Here is a 22,109-nt window from a genome sequence, read left to right as displayed (position 1 = left end):
TTATTTCAACTATTTGTATAATGGAGTTTAGTCTTTCTATACCAGTAATTTTTTCTAGTGATTATTTAGAAAAGGAACAAAGATCTATCAAAGAGATGATATGTTTTATCCTGTGCTCCTATCTAATTTTATTTTGGTTAAATATAATAATGTTTAGGAAAAGCTGGTGAGTTGTCATCATGGCATAAGGATATGACAAAAGCTGAATAGTAATGCATTGATATATTGAGGATACTTTAGTTTGATCTCAGGCACTGAAGAAATATGTAATTTCAGATGAGCAGCTAAACAAATGGATCCCAAATTAAGAGAATAGATTATTTTATGAGCCAAAATGTTTTGACAATTGATTTTTTTGATAGGCTAATTGTAGGGAACCAAGAGATAATCTGTGCCAAAAAGTTATTGCAGTGTTTTCATACTGCCCTGGATGATTTCTCATTTATAGAAATCATTAGATTCATATTGTTGAGGTTTATGATCTCACTATTAGTTGATAAAAGCTTAATTCTATACTTCACATTCCTGTAAACTTGTTCTCAGCCTAACTATACAAAGGTAAAGCAGTACTTCAGAAATGTAATTTTTCTTGTGGTAAAGGAACATTTGTTAAGATTAATGAAGGCCAGGCAAGTTCCATGCCATGACAACATATAAAAACTGCTGTATTCTCTAACTATAACATTCAGGGGGACTTTCAGTCTCCTGTTATCAAGAGTAGTTGGGGTATTGATTAGAAGCTGTAGTCATACTTTTATGCAGTGGATAAAGTCACCTTCAAAGTCCACAGGTGTACAATTCCCTGTGTTTTATGTATTATAAATCCTTTAAAAAAATGTATGTGTTGCCTCAACGAAGTGGGTTCAGAGGAAACATACCTCAACATAATAAAGGCCTTATATGAAAAGCCCACAGCTAACATCATACGCAATGGGGAAAAATCAAAAAATTTCCCCTAAGGTAAGGAATAAGAAAAAGATGTCCACTCTCACCACTGTAATTCAACATAGGAAGTCCTAGCCACAGTATTCAGATAACAAAAAGAAATAAAAGGCATCCAAATTGGTAGGGAAGAAGTAAAACTCACAATTTGCAGATGACATGATACTAATATAGAAAACCCTAAAGACTCCAACAAATAGCTACTAGATCTGATAAGTGAATTCAGTAAAGTCGCAGGTACAAAATCAATGTGCAGAAATCTGTTGCATTTTATGCATTAATAATGAAGCAGTAGAAAGAGAAATTAAGAAAACAACCCCATTTACAATTGCACCAAAAATAAGACACCTAGAAATAAACCTAACTAAAGAAGTGAAAAGACATGTACTCTAAAAACTATAAAACACTGATGAAAGAAATTGAAAATGACAGAAAGAAATGGAAAGATATTCCATACTCATGAATTAGTAGAACAAATATTGTTAAAGTGTCTATACTACCCAAAGCAATCTACACATTTAATGCAATCCCTATCAAAATACCAAGAGTATTTTTCACAGACGTTCTAGAACAACAATCCTAAAATTTGTATGGAACCACAAAAGACCCCAAATAACCAAAACAATCTTGAAAAAGAAAAAACAAAGCTGGAGGTATTACCACTCCACACTTCAAGTTATATAACAAAGCTGTAATAAGCAAAATAGAATGGTACTGGCACAAAAATAGACACACGGATCAATGGAACAGAATAGAAAACCCAGAAGTAAATCCACAGTTATGTGGTCAATTAATCTTCAACACAGCAGAAAAGAATATCCAATTGGAAGAAGACAGTCTCTTCAACAAATGGCATTGGGAGAACTGGACAGAAACATGCAGAAGAATGAAACTAGACCACTTTCTTGTACTATACACAAAAATAATTCCAAAAAAGGGGTGCCAGGGTGGCTCAGTCGTTAAGCGTCTGCCTTCAGCTCAGGTCATGATCCCAGGGTGCTGGGATCGAGCCCCGCATCGGGCTCCCTGTTCTGTGGGAAGGCTGCTTCTCCCTCTCCTACTACCCCTGCTTGTGTTTCCTCTCTCGTTGTGTCTCTCTCTGTCAAATAAATAAATAAACAAACAAACAAATAAATAAATAAATAAAATCTTAAAAAAAATAAATCCAAATGGATTAAAGACCTAAATGTGAGATCTGATACCATAAAAATCTTTGAAGAAAGCACAGGCAGTAATTTCTCTGACATCAGTCATAGCAACATTTTTCTAGAAATGTCTTCTGAATCAAGGGAAGTAAAAGCAAAAATAAACTATTGGAACTACATCAAAATAAAAAGCTTCTGTGCAGCAAAGGAAATAACCAACAAAACTAAAGGCAACCTATGGAGTGGGAGAAGATATTTGCAAATGAAATATCTCATAAAAAGTTAGTATCTAAAATATATAAAAGAACTGATATAACTCAACACCCAAAAAAACCCAAATAATTGAATGAATAAAGGGACAGAGGCCATGAACAGACATTTCTCCAAAGACGACATCCCAATAGCTAACAGACACATGAAAAGATGCTCAATATCACTCATCACGGGGAAAATGCAAATCAAAATTACAAGGAGGTATCACCTCATACCTGGCAGAGTGGCTAAATTCAACAATGCAATAAACAACAAGCATTGGTGAGGATATGGAAGAAAAGGAACCCTTGTGTACTGTTGGTGGGAATGCAAACTGGTGCAGTCATTGTGGAAAACAGTATGGAGGTTACTAAAAAAGTTAAAAATAGAACTATTCTTCAATGGGGCACCAGGGTGGCTCAGTCAGTAAAGCATCTACCTTCGGCTCAGTCATGATCCCAGAGTCCAGGGATCAAGCCCCACAACAGGCTCCCTGCTCAGTGGGGAGTCTGCTTCTCCCTTTGCCCCTCCATACTCATGCTTTCTCTCTTTTACTCTCTCTCCCAAATAAATAAATAAAATCTTAAAAATAATAAAAAAAAACTATCTTACAATCTAATAATCATAGTACTGGGTATTTACCCCCAAAATACCAAAATACTAATTCAAAGGGATACATGCAGCCCTATGTTTGTAGCAGCATAGTTTGCAATAGCCAAATTATGGAAGCAGCCCAAGTGTCCACTGGTAGATGAATGGATAAAGAAGATGTGGTCTATATATACAATGGAATATTATTTAGCCACAAAAAAGAATGAAATCTTGCCCAGTGAGATGGATGGAGCTAGAGAGTGTAATGCTAAGTGAAATGTCAGTCAGAGAAAGACAAATACTGTATGATTTCACTCATATGTAGAATTGAAGAAATAAAACAAATGAGCAAGGGGAAAAAAAAGAGAGAAACCAAGAAACTGACTCTGAACTAGAGAATAAACTTATGGTGACCAGAGAGGAGGTGGGTGGGAGATGGGTGAAATAACAAAAGGAATTAAGAGTACCCTCATCATGATGAGCACTGAGTAATGTATAGAATTGTTGAATCACTATATTGTACACCTGAAACTAATGACATTGTATGTTAACAATACTGGAATTAAAATAAAATAATAATAAAAAAGATTGTTGTAAAAAAATTTACAAATTTAATTTTATTAATTAAATTTATTTTAATTTAGCATCTAAATTTATTTAGATAATTTATTCATTTAGCATCTAAAATTTATTCATTTAGCTAAATTTATTCATTTAGCATCTAAAAAAATTAGATGCTAAATGAATAAATGAAATTGCATTCCATCTCTTTGAGTCACACAGCTTCCTGTTACAATGTTGTGTGTGTGTGTGTCAAGCACTTTCAAACTAGGATATGTTTCTATTACAATCATCATTAGGTACATGAAAGAGTTTGGGCTCAAAGAGTTTTTAACAAGTTTGCCTAATGTACTGGGGACAGTGACGTCTTACATCCTCTTAATTCCCAACCCCCTCTATCTTCTCTATTTGGGACTCCAACATTATACCCTGCAAAGGAAGTGATTTATATATTTTTGTTGTTGTTGTTCTGTTTTGTTTTTATTTCTCTGTTTGCTTTGTGTCACTGCCTCCCCTCTCCCTCTTGTCACTTGGCTTTAATACAATTAAGGATTAAATTCAAGTCAATAATTTTTTTATTACATGGTGCCAAGAACTGTGCTAGGCATTGATGGTGCAATAATGAGTAAAACCTCTCTTCTAACAACTACATTTTCGCCTGGAGAACAGAACCATTCCACAATGAGATGCACTTTCTTACATATTTCCTTATAAACTGGATAACACAGTTTCTCCTCACAATGTCTTAAGAAATAGGTATTCTTATTTTCTTCATTTTGTACATAAAAAACCTGAGTCACCAAGTGGTTAAATAAAATATTCCTAAAGTAAGTGCCAGAGATACTATTCATCTGAACACTATCGTCCTAGGGCCTTCTCTTGAAACTATTATAATATAATGCATCTCAATTGAAATGTATACTATTTTATAAAATTTATATTGAAACATTTAGGGTTAAGGAGAAGAGATCTCAAGGACACTTCATAAAAGAAATAAAAGTCAAGATGGACCTTAACACATGAATTTGACAGGCAGATACAAGGCAGATAAGAGTATTGTATAGAAACCACACCATGGGAAAAAGCATCAACCCATGGGAAATATAAGACTTCATGAGGATGGAGACTATGTCTGTTGTGCATTGCTAGATCTCCAATGCCTAGACTAGACGCTGAAGTATTGTTAAAGGTCAGCAGGAACAAAAACTGTATGCCATTACATTTTATACGGTAACCCATAAACAAAATTGTTGGTAGTTTTATGTGCCTGTTAAAATGCTCACTGCAAGTATAATATGCTAAAGTATTTTAATATTATATTCTGTCTCCATTAAGTACAATTTGAAAATAATTTTTCCTAAAGCCCTCTCTCCTCACCTATAACCATCAACAACAACAAAATGGAAATACCAATTATATGCAAACATAGCCTTTATGACCTTAAAGTTCTTATTATGCTATGCTCTTTTGTATGTTCTTCATAGTGCATGTTCTTATGCAATTACTGCAGTTTTTAAGGTTCTATCTTACACATTCCCCAACCTTTTATTATCTGGGAAAATATCCTATGGAAAGCTAATGAAGTTATAAAGATAATATCTCAAACAAAGGCAAATTTGCAATGTAAGTAGTCTGTCATCAAACTTTTAATGACAATTAAGGTAAATCCTAAATTCTTGGTAAGAACATATGTTGGGTACAGCAACTGAACTTTTATAAAAATGGGTCCTGGATAAATGACCCAAAACCATAATCAAACTTAAGTGGCATGGCAATGGTAATTTTTTAAAAATACAAATTTAGTAAACTATCATCACCACGATTAAAAAAAAATATCGTCAAGAAAAATTGTCAGACCAAAGTAGCCCATGTAGTTGATCAGGAAACTGCTGACCAAGAATTGGTAGGATCATGTTTGCTAGTACAATAGTATCACAGGCCAATGTTACATTGGAAATGCAACACCAACAATTGGTACATGGACTTCCCAGTGAAGACGTATTGGTCCTTGGAGTTCTGAATTTTCACAGCACTGAGAACCCCTAACATGTAAGTGACTTTCAGGAGGTCCGTCTTAAAGATCTCCTTGTCAAAGACTTGCAGTACCAGGGAGTTGCCTGTTTCATTCGTCCCTGGAAAGGGCTCTTCAGTTTTATACAAACTGTTCTTTTTTTAGATGTGCTCAGCTGTTGATTTGTATAGAAAAATGTCAGTGCTTCAAAGATGATTCCATAATGATTAATGAAAATAAAACTAGGAATAGATGAAACATGAGATGACTTTTATATTCCAAGTCATTAGTAGCCATATAGGGAGTTCTGAAAGTCCCATTAAAATAGATTATTATAACAAGGCAAATTAATGGTTTCTAAATAAACTTGATGAGTTATATGAGAAATTCATTACCAAAAATCATTTTCATATCTGAATAATAAATTATAGGCTATGAACAACCAATTTAGATCCATTTTTGTGATGACATATTTGACCTGCCTTTGTTTATGGAATAAATGCAGCTGCTAAATGTGTTTATATAATAAATAATTAATTGTTGATGGTGCATCAACCATTGATCTATGAACTCTGTTGTAAAGAAAGCAAATAGAAACTACCAAACTGTGTGCCATGCTCTGAAGTAGCCAAAATTCTTCTCGGGAAAATATGCTGAAAGAACTTTTTTAGCAGTGTATATTTTATTATTTTGCACAATAATATGCAAATCAAATAGATCACATCAGAAGTGCTGTTTTTCCCCAAGTAAATTGATTACCAACAGAATCCTTACTCATCTCTATTGAAAAGTAATACTCCTTACTTTCAAAATACTACTTTAAAATAATGTATTTTGAGGTGAATAAGTTTTAGGGGGCAAGGGGGGTTAATGGGGAAAACTTTGTTTTTTGTAATAGAAATTTTATACATATATTGGATTTATGCATGTTGACATTTTTCCTATTCAAAATAAGCATATGAAAGTTAACTTTAAATTTCTATTTAAATCATGGCTGGAGAGCAGTCATTTGTCTCCTCTTCCTTCTGAAACCTCATTGTTATTCAGTGAAAACTACACTAAGGAATAATCTCCTAAAGCCTAACAAGAAGCATATGATGTGGTTATCAGCAGAGGAGAACTCAATAAATTTCTGGAAAATGGAATATAGAAAGTAAATTGATGGATGAAATGATGAAAATAAGCCACTACCTAGGATTAGTATTTGGTTGAAATTCATAGCTGGGGTGAAAATGTTTTGAGACTGCTGGTCCAGGAAATGGGCAGGCAGGGGGTACTAAAAAATTAAGATTGATCCTATATTTAACTATGAAACAACTAGGCAGCTCAATCATCCTATATACCTTCCTTAATATGAGAGCAGAACAGGCAATTTCTTACTCCCTGGTCAAAAGATAAAGGCATTTCCTCTTAAGAAATTTCGTGAACTATTTTGTTTTTAGGAATGGAGTTTGCACTTCTGAGTTAAAGGCTCTTTATTCTGGCATTACCTAAGTACCACAATAACTTAGTAGGAAACACATTGACTGTTTTTTTTCATTTTTTGCTATAAACATTCAACCAGTTAAAACCAGCAGCATGGAGGAAAACAAACTAGTAAACAAACAAAAAAACTAAAGGAAAATCTTAATTCCATAAGGGAAGGAGGAAAATAATAGGGCATGGAAAAATATCAATAAAAGAAAATAAATCATAAAAGGTAAAAAAAAATTGCAAGATCTAATTAGAATTGAAATTTAATAGAGAGCTTGAAGATGATAAGTCTAGGAGGGAATGTCACTGGCAAACAGACTAGAGGAGTGCATAAAACTCTGGATAGAGTACATATACTGTGGCTCTGAGAAACATTCATTACACTTTTGTTAATAGAAAAGAAAGGCAATCAAAAGCCCCAGGAAACAAAGTATATAGAAGAACATCATCATTTATGTATAAAACACACATTAAATGTGATTTGAATTGAAGCAAACAGTGGAGAGTAAGACAAAAATTGATTTTGCTTTGATGCTAGAAACATTTTTTTAATGTGGTGCAAGAGTTGTCATGTTGGGTCTAAAGAAGAAGAAAAGTAATTCTAACATAATAAATAATTAGCTCTGATGTTAAAAAATCCACACAACAATTTCTCTCTCTTTAATATGGAATTTATATTATAACAAAATAATTAGTATATTTACATAATATTATATATACATGTATATTATATATTTTAGAATTTGGAAACTAACTGTAGAGAAAGGCAGATGACTTATATGTTATCACAGAACAGAATGCAAATAGTATTAAGTAAAGTCAGGCAAAAAGTGTTGCAAGGATAAATGGTGGAAGGAAGTTTTAGGAAAACATAGTTGCTCCAAGATTTTCATCTTAAATAGTGGAACATCTGGAGAAAACATATCAAGTAGGTGGGGTAAGGAACAGAGGTTTAAGCACATTTTATATTTAGTGGTATCTAAGAGAATCATACAAATAAATAATGTACTACAACGATCATTACCACTACTGTTGAATAATAATTCATTGTCTTTATGTACTTGTTTGTTTGTCCATTCACAAGGACATCTTGGTTGCACCCAAGTTTGGCAATTATGAATGAAGCTGCTGTATGCGGGTTTTGGTGTGGACATAAGTTTTCTTCTCATTTGAGGAAATATCAAGTAGTACAATTGCTGGATGGTAATCCTACATTTAGTTTTCTAAGAAACTGACTGTCTTCCAAAGTGGTTATACCACTTTACATTTCCATCAGCAATGAATGGGTGGCCTGTTAGGACACATCCTCGACAGCATTTGGTATGGTCAGTGTTTTGGATTTTAGCCATTTTAATAGTAAGTAGAAGTATTTCATTGTTGTTTTAATTTGCATTCCCCTGAAGATATATGATCTTGAGCATCATTTCATATGTTTTATTGCCACCTGTATATATTGTTGATAAGGTGTTGTCAGATCTTTTGGCCATATTTTAATCAGGTTTTATTTTTAAGAGTTATTGTGTATTTTAGATAACAGTAGTTTATCAGATATGTGTTTTGCAAATATTATTTCCCAATCTAAGGTTTGTCTCTTCATTCTCATGATGTCCTTCACAGAGCAGAAGTTTTTAATTTTATTTAAGTCCAGCAGTGTGGTGCAGTGAAATCTAAGGGTGACAGCCGTGCTGTAGGCTGAACCTGAGAACAGACCCCAGTAGAGCAGGAGTTTGAAAAGTCTAGGATGGAATGTCACTGGCAAACAGACTAGAGGAGTGCATGAAACTCTGGATAGAGTATATATACTGTGGCTATGAGAAACATTCATTACACTTTTGTTAATAGAAAAGAAAGGCAATTAAAAGCCTTTCTTTCATGAATTGTGTCTTCGGTATTGTATTTAAAAAGTCACCACCAAACTCATGGTCATATAGATTTTCTTGTATGTTATCTTCTAGGAGTTTTAGAGTTTTACACTTTATATTTAGATCTATACTCCATTTTGAGTTAATTTTTGTATAGGGTGTAAAGTCTGTGTCTGGAATCATGTTTTCCATGTAAAGATCCAGTTGTTCCATCATTATTTTATGAAAAAGACTATCTTTGCTTCATTGTATTGTAATTGCTTCTTTGTCAAAGATCAGCAGTCTATTTGTATATTTGTATCAGTCTATCGTATTACATTTTAAAAGCTGGTATAACATGTAAAACAATTATTTTCACCATCACCCTTTGGAGATGTTTCTGACTTAGTGACTTGAGCAGACTCCAAAAAGAAAACAGGAAGAGAAACTTTGAGTGGTGCCTGGGTGGCTCAGTAGGTTAAGCAGCCGACCGTTCATATTCTGATGTCCAGGTCTGCCAGCATCAATTTCTCTGGCACTGTTTAATGAATCTCTTTGGCTCATTTTACTTTATGTAAATTAAATCTATTCAACAAGCAGATATCAAATATGCAATATGTATCAGGCTGTGCTAAGATAGTGCATCTTCCATGACAGAAACTCCAAAGAACCAAACTATTCACGTTTTAGGTATCTGTTATGATTCAACAGGATTGAAGCATTGAATATGATGGAAGGGGACTTTTTCCCTATTTAGAATATTGAAAATATTTTGACTATCTGCCATTTGTTAATTCTACTAATGTTCCATAATGTGAAAAATAGTCACCAAATTGAGAAAATTTGATACTTTTTGGTTATAAGGAATGATTGTACCTCTAAAATACCTCTCAAAATAAAAAACACATTGAGAAAGTAAAATTTCTTAGTACATTACTACAGAGAATTTTAAATGTGTGCAACAAATGAACTCCATAATAAGTAGTATTTTCATGATTTTCATGTTCTGAATTTATATTTACCATTAAGAGAGGAAATGAAGATAATTTACCTGAAGGTCTCCTGTTGGTGTGTGTGTGTGTGTGTGTAGACAAAGACAGGGATGGAGGGGGTAGAGAGATGGGAGAAGTGAAAATTTAGAAGCTTAGATTTTATTATGACATATTTCCTCTATAGTTACTTGATAAAGTTTTTTTTTGAACATTATTCTATTGTACTGAGGTCTTGGAAAATTTCAGGAGTATGACATCCTGAACCATTTACTTTAGAAGAAAAATTAATTCCTTGATTTGACTTAAACATAGAAAGAGCTAGGAAAGGATAGCTCAAATTGATGTCATTTTTAAAATTAGTTACATGGATATTTTAAGAAGAAATGAAGTTTGGGGAAAAAAGAAAAGAAAAAAATGAGATTCCTTTCTATGAAAGAGGCCATCAAAAATACTATTTTGGTCTACTATTTGCCTCAGATATTTCTATAAAACTAACTTTCAAATTCTAGTTACTTTTATTAAAAAGTGAACTGGTAGTGGAAATGTAAACTGGTACAGCCACTATGAAACAGAGTATGGAGTTTCCTCAAAAAAATGAAAATAGAAATAACATAAGATCCAACTATTCCACCTGTGGGTATTTACCTGAATGAAACAAAAGCACCAACTACAGAAGATATCTGCACCCCATAGTGCAGCATTATTTATGGTAGCCAAGATATGGAAACAGAAGAAGTTTCCATCTATGGACGAGTGGATCAAGAAATCGTGGTGTATATTTACAAAGGAATATTTTTCAGTCATAAAAGAGAATGAATTCTTGCCATTTGTGACAAGGTGGATGGACTTTGAGGGCATTGTGCTAAGTGAAACAAGTCAAACAAAGAAGGACAGATACCATATGATCTCTCTCTTATACATGGAATCTAAAAGACAAAAAAAAAGTTTATTGATACAGAGAACAGATGGATGGTTGACAGAGGCATGGGTTGGGGGTGGGAGAAATGGGCAAAGGGAGTCAAAGGGTTAAAAATAAAAGAAATAAAATAAAATAAATATGCCTTTCTGATTTAAAAAATTGACTAACAAAATATGTCATTATTTCCTCTACTCCTTTGAGTAATGTAACTTTTTAGCTAAATTTATATTTCATATGCTTCAAGATACAACAAGCAGAAGTCTTCGGTTAATGAAGAAACAAAATCCAAATGTATGCTTTATTTTATAAATCAGCTTCTGTCTTTTTATGCTTTGCCTGAAAGTCATGTAATGATGGCTGAGTAAGATTTTGCCAATTTTCCAGCATTTGTGTGGGATAGCCTGATTTAACATATAGTCAAAATGTTGTACATAATATTCCTCTGGGGCCTTTAGGAATACTTCACGAGGCAGGTTGTTACCCTTCAGGCTGACAGAAGTTGGAGTATTAATGAGAAGCCCTGGTAATGCTGACCAGGAGAAATTCCCTGTGACATCTGACATTGAGAAGAAGGGTTTCTGACTGAACTCCAAAGACACAGTCAAAAAGGTAAAGAGCGAACTGCAAGCATTTCTTGGCTATGGGGATGCTTCTCTATTGAACAACGTTGCTCCATAAGAGGAAGCATCAGACCTTTATTTATTTATTGAAGGATGATAATTCTCAGAGTACTTTTAGATGGGCTGGGATGTATTTTGAATAGATGGAAGCATGTAGTTTAAGCGCAGTAACAGTATCTTGAAAAATCAGTTCATCATGAACATCCATTCTCGCAGTTCTAGGCTCCTACCCCAAGCAGTTTGGTTTCAATATCCAAAGGATTTTTGAAAGCTAAGCTTATTGATTTACAAGCAGGTTGCTGCCTCTGAATTTCTAATCGACATCTGAAATACCAGCACTTGCCACTACCACTCCCACAATATCACAATCCCTGCTGCTTTGGTCAATTAATCAAGTGGCTGCATTTATATTCACATTTATGATAAGATTTGTGTTAATGTGTTCAGAATTCTGGTTCCTAAAATATTATTGGTAGTGCTATTAAAGGACTTTAAGTGTGGAGAGAAAAAAATAGTTTTTCAAATGAATTGTTTACTTCCTCTTTGCAAATATATTCTTGACATATTTTTATTTAAATCTTTCTGTAACAAAACAAAAATGAAAGAGCGTTTTAACTTTAAAACTATAAGTTCCCTATAATTTCCAAGGGCCACATTTTTAATAAATATTGTAAACTATTTCTATAAAGTTAATGCTTTTTGTTCATCAATGGGTAAACATTTAAATAAAATATTGTAGGGAATCTCTATATTTAGTCTATCCAATATTAAAGGCAGTTTTATCATGGGAAATTGAAAGACTAAATCCTTTATTTTTATGTCAACATTTGGTGAATAAAACATTTTTCAAAAAATATAGTTATGGTTTATAGAAATTAAGTTTAAATATGCTATTGCAAATTTGAACATCTAATACATTCCACATAAATTTGAAAATAGCACATAAACAATACATGAAAATTTTAACAATGCCAGTTAATTTCTAGAAAGGATTATCTGTTTTCAGATATGTTTCTTGGTATTGGAAAACTTCCAACTCTTATAACAGGGAAGGAACTTTAGATATATTCAGTGTGACTTCATAGTATAGACATAGACCCAAATAATTAGGCAAGTTATGTACTAGAAATTTGTAATATACTTCAGTCATAATTATTACATGTCCACAAAGTTAAATGGATCATTTCTGTGCAAACCTTAAAAATCATTTATCTTGGATACAGATAATTTTCAAGCTTTTCTCAGAAAAATCCATCTCATTTCATATATTCTTTCACCAGGTAGAGATTGAAAACAAATGACTACTGAGGTCCTTTCAGATATCTAAGAAGTTCTGATTGTTTCTCCCCTCCCCATTCACACAAACATCCTATAAAAGTGCAATTTTTCTAGCGAAGCATTCTTTTGGATTTACACTGTGGACCTTCTCTATGTACCAAGAGAAATTTTTCTTGATATTGAGTCACAATATTCTCCATGTATATGGTCTAAAATAGTTCAGTTACATTCTGTTGCTCAGCTTAAGATTTATTTGGCAGATTTTCTTAGGGTTTTCAGGATTCCATTCAAGTATGACCAGCTCTCTGCAACCTTTCCTGACACCCTTCCATTTCAAGCAAGTAGGATCAGCCTTTTTAAGGTTTGTATTCTCACTGCATCTTCAACAATTTTCTCTTTTCATCATAAATCACTCTATTGCCCATGATTCTTTATAAATCTTTTGTGCCTTGATAAACATAAGCTACCCAAAGACAAATTCTTATTGTCTTTTTTTTCCCCCAATGTCTAGCATAATATCTGGTACTTAATAGGCATCCAATAATTATTTTTAAAAATGACTAAATTAATGTATAAATAAGAAACTCACAGTTGGATCCTATAAGTTTGCTTTGTTTGCTAGATTCTATAAATTCTGTGAAATTAAAATTAGAAAACACATGTTGGTCCCTGTTTTCCTAAATATTGATCTCTACCATAAAATAACTTGATAGTATATTATTTGGAGAGTGTAAAATTTGTATTAAATATCAACAGGAAACTTGTCTGTAACTAGGTTTTTAAATTATTTTATTCTGTCATTGAATATCAATCAACTATAAAAACTGTTATCTAGTAATTAAAAAAAAATCCACATCATGTTTAAAATCAAAAACTAATGATTTAATGTATGGTGATTAACATAACATAATAAAATAAAAAAAATACATAGTAAAAGAAGAGCAAATGAAATCACCACTAGGAGTTAGAGGATAGTGATATTATCAGGAATGTGTGTTTGGTGTCTGCTTCCATTTATTCTCATACTAAAAACATTTATTCTAACTTGAGAGTTCACTTATGAGTGCCTGGAAGTATTTTAGCCTGTTTCTTTAAAATTTGTTTTTGCAAAGTATATCATAACAAGGTATTCTTTAAATTCCAAACTGTAAAATATTTTGATGTCTACTATAATATAATAAGGAATACAAATCACATAAAACTCTACATGTGTTTGCAAGTTATTATATGTACCATTCATCGGATGTTTAAAAATCATTCTCCTCTTTCATTCATGATTTTGTTTATTTGGGACATTTCTCCTTTGTTTTTGATAAGTCTGGCCAGGGGTTTATCAATCTTGTTAATTCTTTCAAAGAACAAGCTCCTAGTTTCATTGATCTGTTCTACTGTTCTTTTGGTTTCTATTTCATTGATTTCTGCTCTATCTTTATTATTTCTCTTCTCCTGTTGGGTTTAGGCTTTATTTTCTGTTCTTTCTCCAGCGACCAGAAAGGAACACAGACAATATACAGTAACAGTCACCTTACAGGCAATACAGTGGCACTAAATTCATATCTTTCAATAGTTATTCTGAATGTAAATGGGCTAAATGCCCCAATCAAAAGACACAGGCTATCAGGTTGGATAAAAAAACAAGACCCATCGATATGCTGTGTGCAAGAGACTCATTTTAGACCCAAAGACACCCCCAGATTGAAGGTGAAGGGGTGGAAAACAATTTACCATGTTAATGGACACCAAAAGAAAGCTGGGGTGGCAATCCTTATATCAGACAAATTAGATTTTAAAACAAAGAGTATAATAAGATCTGAGGAAGGACACTATATCCTACTTAAAGGGTCTATCCAACAAGAAGATCTAACAACTGTAAATATCTATGCCCCTAACATGGGAGTAGCCAATTATATAAGGCAATTAATAACAAAAGCAAAGAAACACATCAAGAACAATACAATTATAGTGGGGGACTTTAACACCCCCCTCACTGAAATGGACAGATCATCTAAGCAAAAGATCAACAAGGAAATAAAGACTTTAAATGACACACTGGACCAAATGGACTTCACAGATATATTCAGAACACTGCATCCCAAAGCAACAGAATATACACTCTTCTCTAGTGCCCATGGAACATTCTCCAGAATTGATCACATCCTAGGTCACAAATCAGGTCTCAACTGGTACCAAAAGATTGGGATCATTCCCTGCAGACTTTCGGACCACAATGCTTTGAAACTAGAACTCAATCACAAGAGGAAAGTCGGAAAGAACTCAAGCATATGGAGGCCAAAGAGCATCCTACTAAAGAATGAATGGGTCAACCAGGAAATTAAAGAAGAATTAAAAAATTTCCTGGAAACCAATGAAAATGAAAACACAACTATTCAAAATCTTTGGGATGCAGCCAAGGCAATCCTAAGAGGAAAGTATATAGCAATACAAGCCTTTCTCAAGAAACAAGAAAGGTCTCAAATACACAACCTAACCTTACACCAGGAATTCAGTAAAGTGGCAGAACATAAAATCAATGCACAGAAATCAGTGGCATTCCTATACACAAAAACAAGACAGAAGAAAGAGAAATTAAGGAGTCGATCCCATTTACAATTTCACCTAAAACCATAAGATACCTAGGAATAAATCTAACCAAAGAGACAAAGAATCTACTCAGAAAACTATAAAATACTCATGAAAGAAATTGAGGAAGACACAAAGAAATGGAAAAACATTCCATGCCCATGGATTGGAAGAACAAATATTGTGAAGATGTCCATGCTACCTAGAGCAATCTACACATTCAATGAAATCCTCATCAAAATACCATCCACTTTTTTCAGAGAAATGGAACAAATAATCTTAAAATTTGTATGGCACCAGAAAAGACCCCGAATAGCCAGAGGAACATTGAAAAAGAAAAGCAAAGTTGGTACATCACAATTCCGGACTTCAAGCTCTATTACAAAGCTGTCGTCATCAAGACAGTACGGTACTGGCACAAAAACAGACACATAGACCAATGGAACAGAATAGAGAGCCGAGAAATGGACCCTCAACTCTATAGGCAACTCATCTTCGACAAAGCAGGAAAGAAGGTCCAAGGGAAAAGAGACAGTCTCTTCAACAAATGGTATTGGGAAAATTGGACAGCCACATGTAGAAGAATGAAACTGGACCATTTCCTTACACCACACAAAAAATAGACTCAAAATGGTTGAAAGACCTGAATGTGAGACAGGAGTCCATCAAAATCCTAAAGGAGAACACAGGTAGCAACCTCTTTGACCTCAGCTGCAGGAACTTCTTCCTAGAAATATCGCCAAAGGCAAGGGAAGCAAGGGTAAAAATGAACTACTGGAACCTCATTAAGATAAAAAGCTTTTGCACAGCAAAAGAAACAGTCAACAATTCTAAACGACAACCGACAGAATGGGAGAAGATATTTGCAGATGACATATCAGATAAAGGGCTAGTATCCAAAATCTATAAAGAACTCCTTAAACTCAACACCCAAAGAACAAATAATCCAATCAAGAAATGGGCAGAAGACATGAACAGACATTTTTCCAAAGACATCCAAATGGCCAACAGAAACATGAAAAAGTGCTCAACAACGCTGGCATCAGGGAAATCCAAATCAAAACCTCAACGAGATATCACCTCATACCAGTCAGAATGGCTAAAATTAACAAGTCAGGAAACGACAGATGTTGGCAGGGATGCGGAGAAAGGGGAACCCTCCTACACTGTTGGTGGGAGTGCAAGCTGGTGCAACCACTCTGGAAAACAGTATGGAGGTTCTCCAAAAAGTTGAAAATAGAGCTACCATAGGACCCAGCAATTGCACTACTGGGTATTTACCCCAAAGATACAAATGTAGGGATCTGAAGGGGTATGTGCACCCCAATGTTTATAGCAGCAATGTCCACAATAGCCAAACTGTGGAAAGAGCCAAGATGTCCATCAACAGATGAATGGATAAAGAAGATGTGGTGTATATATACACAATGGAATATTATGCAGCCATCAAAAGGAATGAAATCTTGCCATTTGCAACAATGTGGATAGAACTGGAGGGTGTTATGCTGAGTGAAATAAGTCAATCAGAGAAAGACATGTATCATATGACCTCACTGATATGAGGAATTCTTAATCTCAGGAAACAAACTGAGGGTTGCTGGAGTGGTGGGGGGTGGGAGGGATGGGGCGGCTGGGTGATAGACATTGGAGAGGGTATGTGCTATGATGAGCGCTGTGAATTGTGCAAGACTTTTGAATCACAGATCTGTACCTCTGAAACAAATAATACATTATATGTTAAAAATAAAAGTAGAAGAAGAAGATAGCAGGATGGGAAGAATAAAGGGGGCGGAAATCAGAGGGGGAGATGATCCATGAGAGATGATGGACTCTGGAAAACAAACTGAGGGTTCTAGAGGGGAGGGGGGTGGGAGGATGTGTTAGCCTGGTGATGAGTTTTAAAGAGGGCATGGAACAGTGGGTGTTATTCCCAAATAATGAATCATAGAACACTACATCAAAAACTAATGATGTAATGTATGGTGACTATCATAACATAATAATAAGATAAATAAATAAATAAAAACGGTCACACTTTTTTTCTGTGTATGGGACCCATCTATTACATCTGATTATGGTCTATCAAATTTAATTCAACCTTACGGTTACTTGGACAAACAGATTTCCAGTATTTTCTTACTACACTTTTAGATTTCCTTGCAGTCAATTCTTAGTCTGCAAAACACGAATGAATAGAAATACCCTCCTACTGATCAATCTAGAATTTTCATTTTCTAGCTGGCCTTCTATTCCTCCTTCAACTCTAGATGCCATTTCCTTTGTGCTGGAACCAGAAAGACTTATGTTACATTGCTGCCTCTGGTGTGCACACAGGCAAGTCCTGTTCACACATATGTATGTATGTATGTATGTATGTATTTTTGGTTTTTAAACCTGCTTGCTTTCTTTTTTTCCCCTTTATCTCTATAACACCCAGTGTTCATCACAACAATTGCCCTCCCTAATACTCATCACCCATTTAACCCATCCCCCCCATCTCCCTTCCACAATCCTATTTGTTCTCTATGGGTAAGAGTCTGTTTTATGTTTACCTGCCTCTTATTTTCCCCTATGTTCATCTGTTTTGTTTCCTAAAGTCCATATGTGAGTGAAATCATATGGTATTTTCTTTCTCTGACTGACTTATTTCATTTAGCATAATATACTACCTCAATCCACATCATTGCAAATGACAAGATTTCATTCTTTTTGATGGCTGAGTAATATTCCACTGTATGTATACACTACATTTTCTTTATCCATTCATCAGTTGGTGGACACTTGGGCTATTTCCATAATTTGGCTACTTTAGATTATGCTACTATAAACATCGGGGTGCATGTATTCCTTTGAATTAATATTTTTGTATGCTTTGGGTAAATGCCTAGTAGATTGCTAGATCATGGGATAGTTCTATTTTTAACTTTTTGAGGAACCTCCATAAGTTTTCCAATGTGGCTGCACCAGTTTGCATTCCCACCAATAGTGTAAGAAGGTTCTCCTTTTTCTGAATCCTTACCTATTTGCTTTAGATCCTAACAATGCTTCAGAGAGAAGCTTCTAAAGAACAAACAGATCATCCAACATGCTCCACTGGTGTGAAGAGAAAGCAGAGAAAGACTGTTGCAAGAGATTAAGATGCCTATCCTGGGAGCGCTTGGGTGGTTCAGTCGTTAAGCATCTGCCTTTGGCTCAGGTCATGATCTCAGGGTCCTTGGATCGAGCTCCGCATTGGGCTCCCTGCTTGGCGGGAAGCCTGCTTCTCCTTCTCCCACTCCCCCTGCTTGTGTTCCTTCTCTCACTTTGTCTCTCTCTGTCAAATAAATAAATAAAATCTTTTTTTTTTTTTAAAAAGATGCCTCTCCTGTAACTTTTTTATGGGTTGTCTGCCCAATATAAAGATTTTTATTTTCTGAATGGCAAGGATGTCCTAGATTCAAATTGCATTCATCCCAACACCGAGCAAATGTTACATATTGAGTAAGTAATTAAATACACAGATGTAGTTATCAGAGTTTCTTTTTTAATTCAGTACAAAACATTATTTAAATGATCATGAGAAAAATTTTATCTTGCAATAATGATTTATAACTTGGTTGAAAAGAAGAAAACATCTTATAAATGAGAAAAACAATTACAAATACACAAACTAGATTTAAAAATAACTCACCATGGGTCTTAAGGATTTTGATGTGAATTTGTGTTCTCAAAAGTCTATGTGTAACTAGACTATTACTACTCAAATATTTATTTTTTTAAAGATTTTTTATTTATTTATTTGAGAGAGAGAGAATGAGAGACAGAGAGCACAAGAGGGAAGAGGGTCAGAGGAAGAAGCAGACTCCCCGCTGAACAGGGAGCCCGATATGGGACTCGATCTCAGGACTCCAGGATCATGACCTGAGCCGAAGGCAGTCGCTTAACCAACTGAGCCACCCAGGCACCCCTCAAATATTTTTTTAAAAGATTTTATGTCTTTATTTGACAGAGAAAGAGAGACAGTGAGAGAGGGAATACAAGCAGGGTGGTAGGAGAGGGAGAAGCAGGCTTCCCACTGAGCAGGGATCCCAATGCTGGGCTTGATCCCAGGACCCTGGGATCATGACCTGAGCCGAAGGCAGACGCTTAACCGACTGAGCCACCCAGGTGGCCCACTACTCAAATATTATTAAAGATCAGTGATTGCAAGAGAATTATCACAAATCATCTGATTAAATTAAAAACCCTTTCATGAGGTGGTTTCAATTTATCATTAAAGCTGTGTTAACATTGAAGGCAGAAGAAGTATTTTGTGCTTCTTTTTTATCCACTATGTCTTCTAATGGTATGTTTGATTATATCTAATAATCAAACTATATTTGTGGAATAAATGAAGAATACTTTCTGGTATTAAAAATCAAGCAATATGGAAACAATTAAAACACTCATTTCTATAAGAAGAAATCTAAACACAATAAAGGATAAGAACCTTGTTAAGTGGCTTTTGTATTTTTCTAGAATCTGGTCTAGAAAGATTATTTAAAAATAGCAAATATTTCCAGTAACTTCCCACTTATTATTACATCTTGGAAAAAATTTAGTCTGTTTTTAATCTTGCACATAAAAGAGCATGAAATTTTCCTATACAATATCTATGAGGCATCATACATAGAAACACCTGAAAATCCTTAACACTTTGAATGACAAAAATTGTATGTTATTTTACCTTTCATTTTAATCAACTTTTCCCCATGTCTCTAACCATTTCTAAGCAATTTCAACTTTCTTGTCCTTGTCCTTCCATTTGATAAGCAGAACATAAAAATAGATGACACAAATATCTAACCAATTCAGAAAATCTGTCAGGGCTGAGAAGGCAGGAGGTGATGGCAGGTCAATAACTTGTATAAATGTGAACTGGAGTGAAAAGTGCAAAGCATTTGAATTCCAATTACTTCTACAACTTTGAGGTGTGTTTCTAGCAGGCAGAATGCAGGATGGATATACCTTTCATTCCCTTAAATTCTTCTTTTTCAGCCCCTCCCTAGGAGAATCCTTTAGGTGGAAAATTGTGTGCACAATCCTCAGTGGGCCATTTGATCTAAAATCTTCATTTTACTAAATTTTAGGAGAATCAAAAAACAATTAGTAAAAATATTGGCAAATAAAATATTTTGCTTCAAATATTTAACCTCAGCTTTAAAATGTAAAATGAAGGAGGCCAAAGAGTCTTCTGAAATCTCTTAGCTTGAAATTTTTCACATATTCTGAGAAAATTTATATTAGCTTTATGTATGTGGATGTGTCTTCTGATTACAAAAGTAATGTTTGTTTATTAATTTACTTAGTAATTTCTATAGCCAATGTGGGCTCAAACTCATGACCCCAAAATTTTCTCATGCTTTATTGACTGAGCCAGCCAGGCGCCCCAAAGTAATGTATATTTATAATGAAAATAAATGAAAGCACAAAGAAGAAAACAGTACACAAAGAATCTTAGCAATTCATTTACATCGGTTGACAAACACTTTGGGATATATTTTTGAAATATATATTTCACGTGTTGTTCTGTGGCCTTGGATATTTTTTTCCAGTATTACTGTGATTTTTTGAAATATTTTCTCTTGTTCTCCTCTTTTCTGTTTTAAATATATATTTAAGTTATACATTAAATGCATGCAAATCATTTATAACACGTGGAATTATAAAGAAAAAATAACATGAACTCCCATATGCCCAATACAATTTAAGAAAGTATTTTTGCTGTGGGACATTATAGATTAAGTGTCCCATAGGCATTTAAGAATGTAAATATAGTGCATCAGAAATTATGTACACTACCAGTTTATAGAGGTCATGAATAAAAACATTATAGAGTAAATATTAGATTACTGAGGAATACAAGAAGTGTGAAGAGAAACACCAATTAATTAAATTTATAAACTATCTGAAATTCAGTTTTAATCTTTTTCATGCCATATTTATAACAACTTGTCCCTAAATCACTTATATTTTAATAGTCTGTTCCCTTAGTGATGCCAGTTTAAAATATGATATGTTCCCATAAAATGTTTTGATGGCATTCAGGGCATTATACAAATCCATTGGTAAACTTGTTTATTAGTGTCTAATAACACATTATAAAATATTTATGGAAATCTGACATGGCAAATTACAACTTTTTTAAATTCTTTTTAAGATTTTTCATGCTTATTTCTTCAGCATTAGACTTCCATATGCACTTTAGAATCATTTTGCCAAGTCACCTCTAAATTGCTTTAAATCTGTAGGTTATTTGCGGAAGAATTCTGTGAAAATATCATTCTTCTCTTTGACCCAATATTTGTTTAGGTGATTATATTTAAGCTCGATCTCTCTAGTGTATATTGCTTACGATTTTGCCATTATTTTGAGATTTTTTTGCATCCTAGTTCAAAAATGTGACTTTCACATTAGTATGTCCAAATTTCTCGATCTTTCATCACCAGTCTTTTAATATTTAGTATATGTTTTACTTCTAAATAGCTCTGAAGTATCCATCTGTTTCTTTACCTTCATTACCACTACTCAATCCCTATTATCTTTTACCTGCACTACTGACAGAGTCTCTTCATTAGTGCCCTCATATCCCCTTCGATAAACTCCATTTCTTTTTCTCACCTCAACTAAAGTGATCTAGAAGATCTTTATAAACTCTTAACCTATTCAGATCTCTGTCAGTATGTACTTCATTGAGGAAGCCTTTCCTATTATTCGTGGGTTGTTTCAGTTTCCCTCTTTTGTTCTTTCATAAAATAATACAGCTATTCTTACTACCACTTGTATCACTTGTAATCATATGTTTATTATTTATTTATTTACTAGCATATATTTACCTTTCAAGACTATAGACCCCATATGTGCAGAAGCCTTATCAGTTTTGCCA

This window comes from Eumetopias jubatus, unplaced genomic scaffold (genome assembly GCF_037043125.1).
Source record: "Eumetopias jubatus isolate StellerSeaLion01/CBP00866 unplaced genomic scaffold, mEumJub1_p1.0 scaffold_17, whole genome shotgun sequence".
Lineage (NCBI taxonomy): Eukaryota > Metazoa > Chordata > Mammalia > Carnivora > Otariidae > Eumetopias > Eumetopias jubatus.
The sequence above is the reverse complement of the archived record's forward strand: the minus strand, read 5'-3'. Positions refer to the sequence as shown.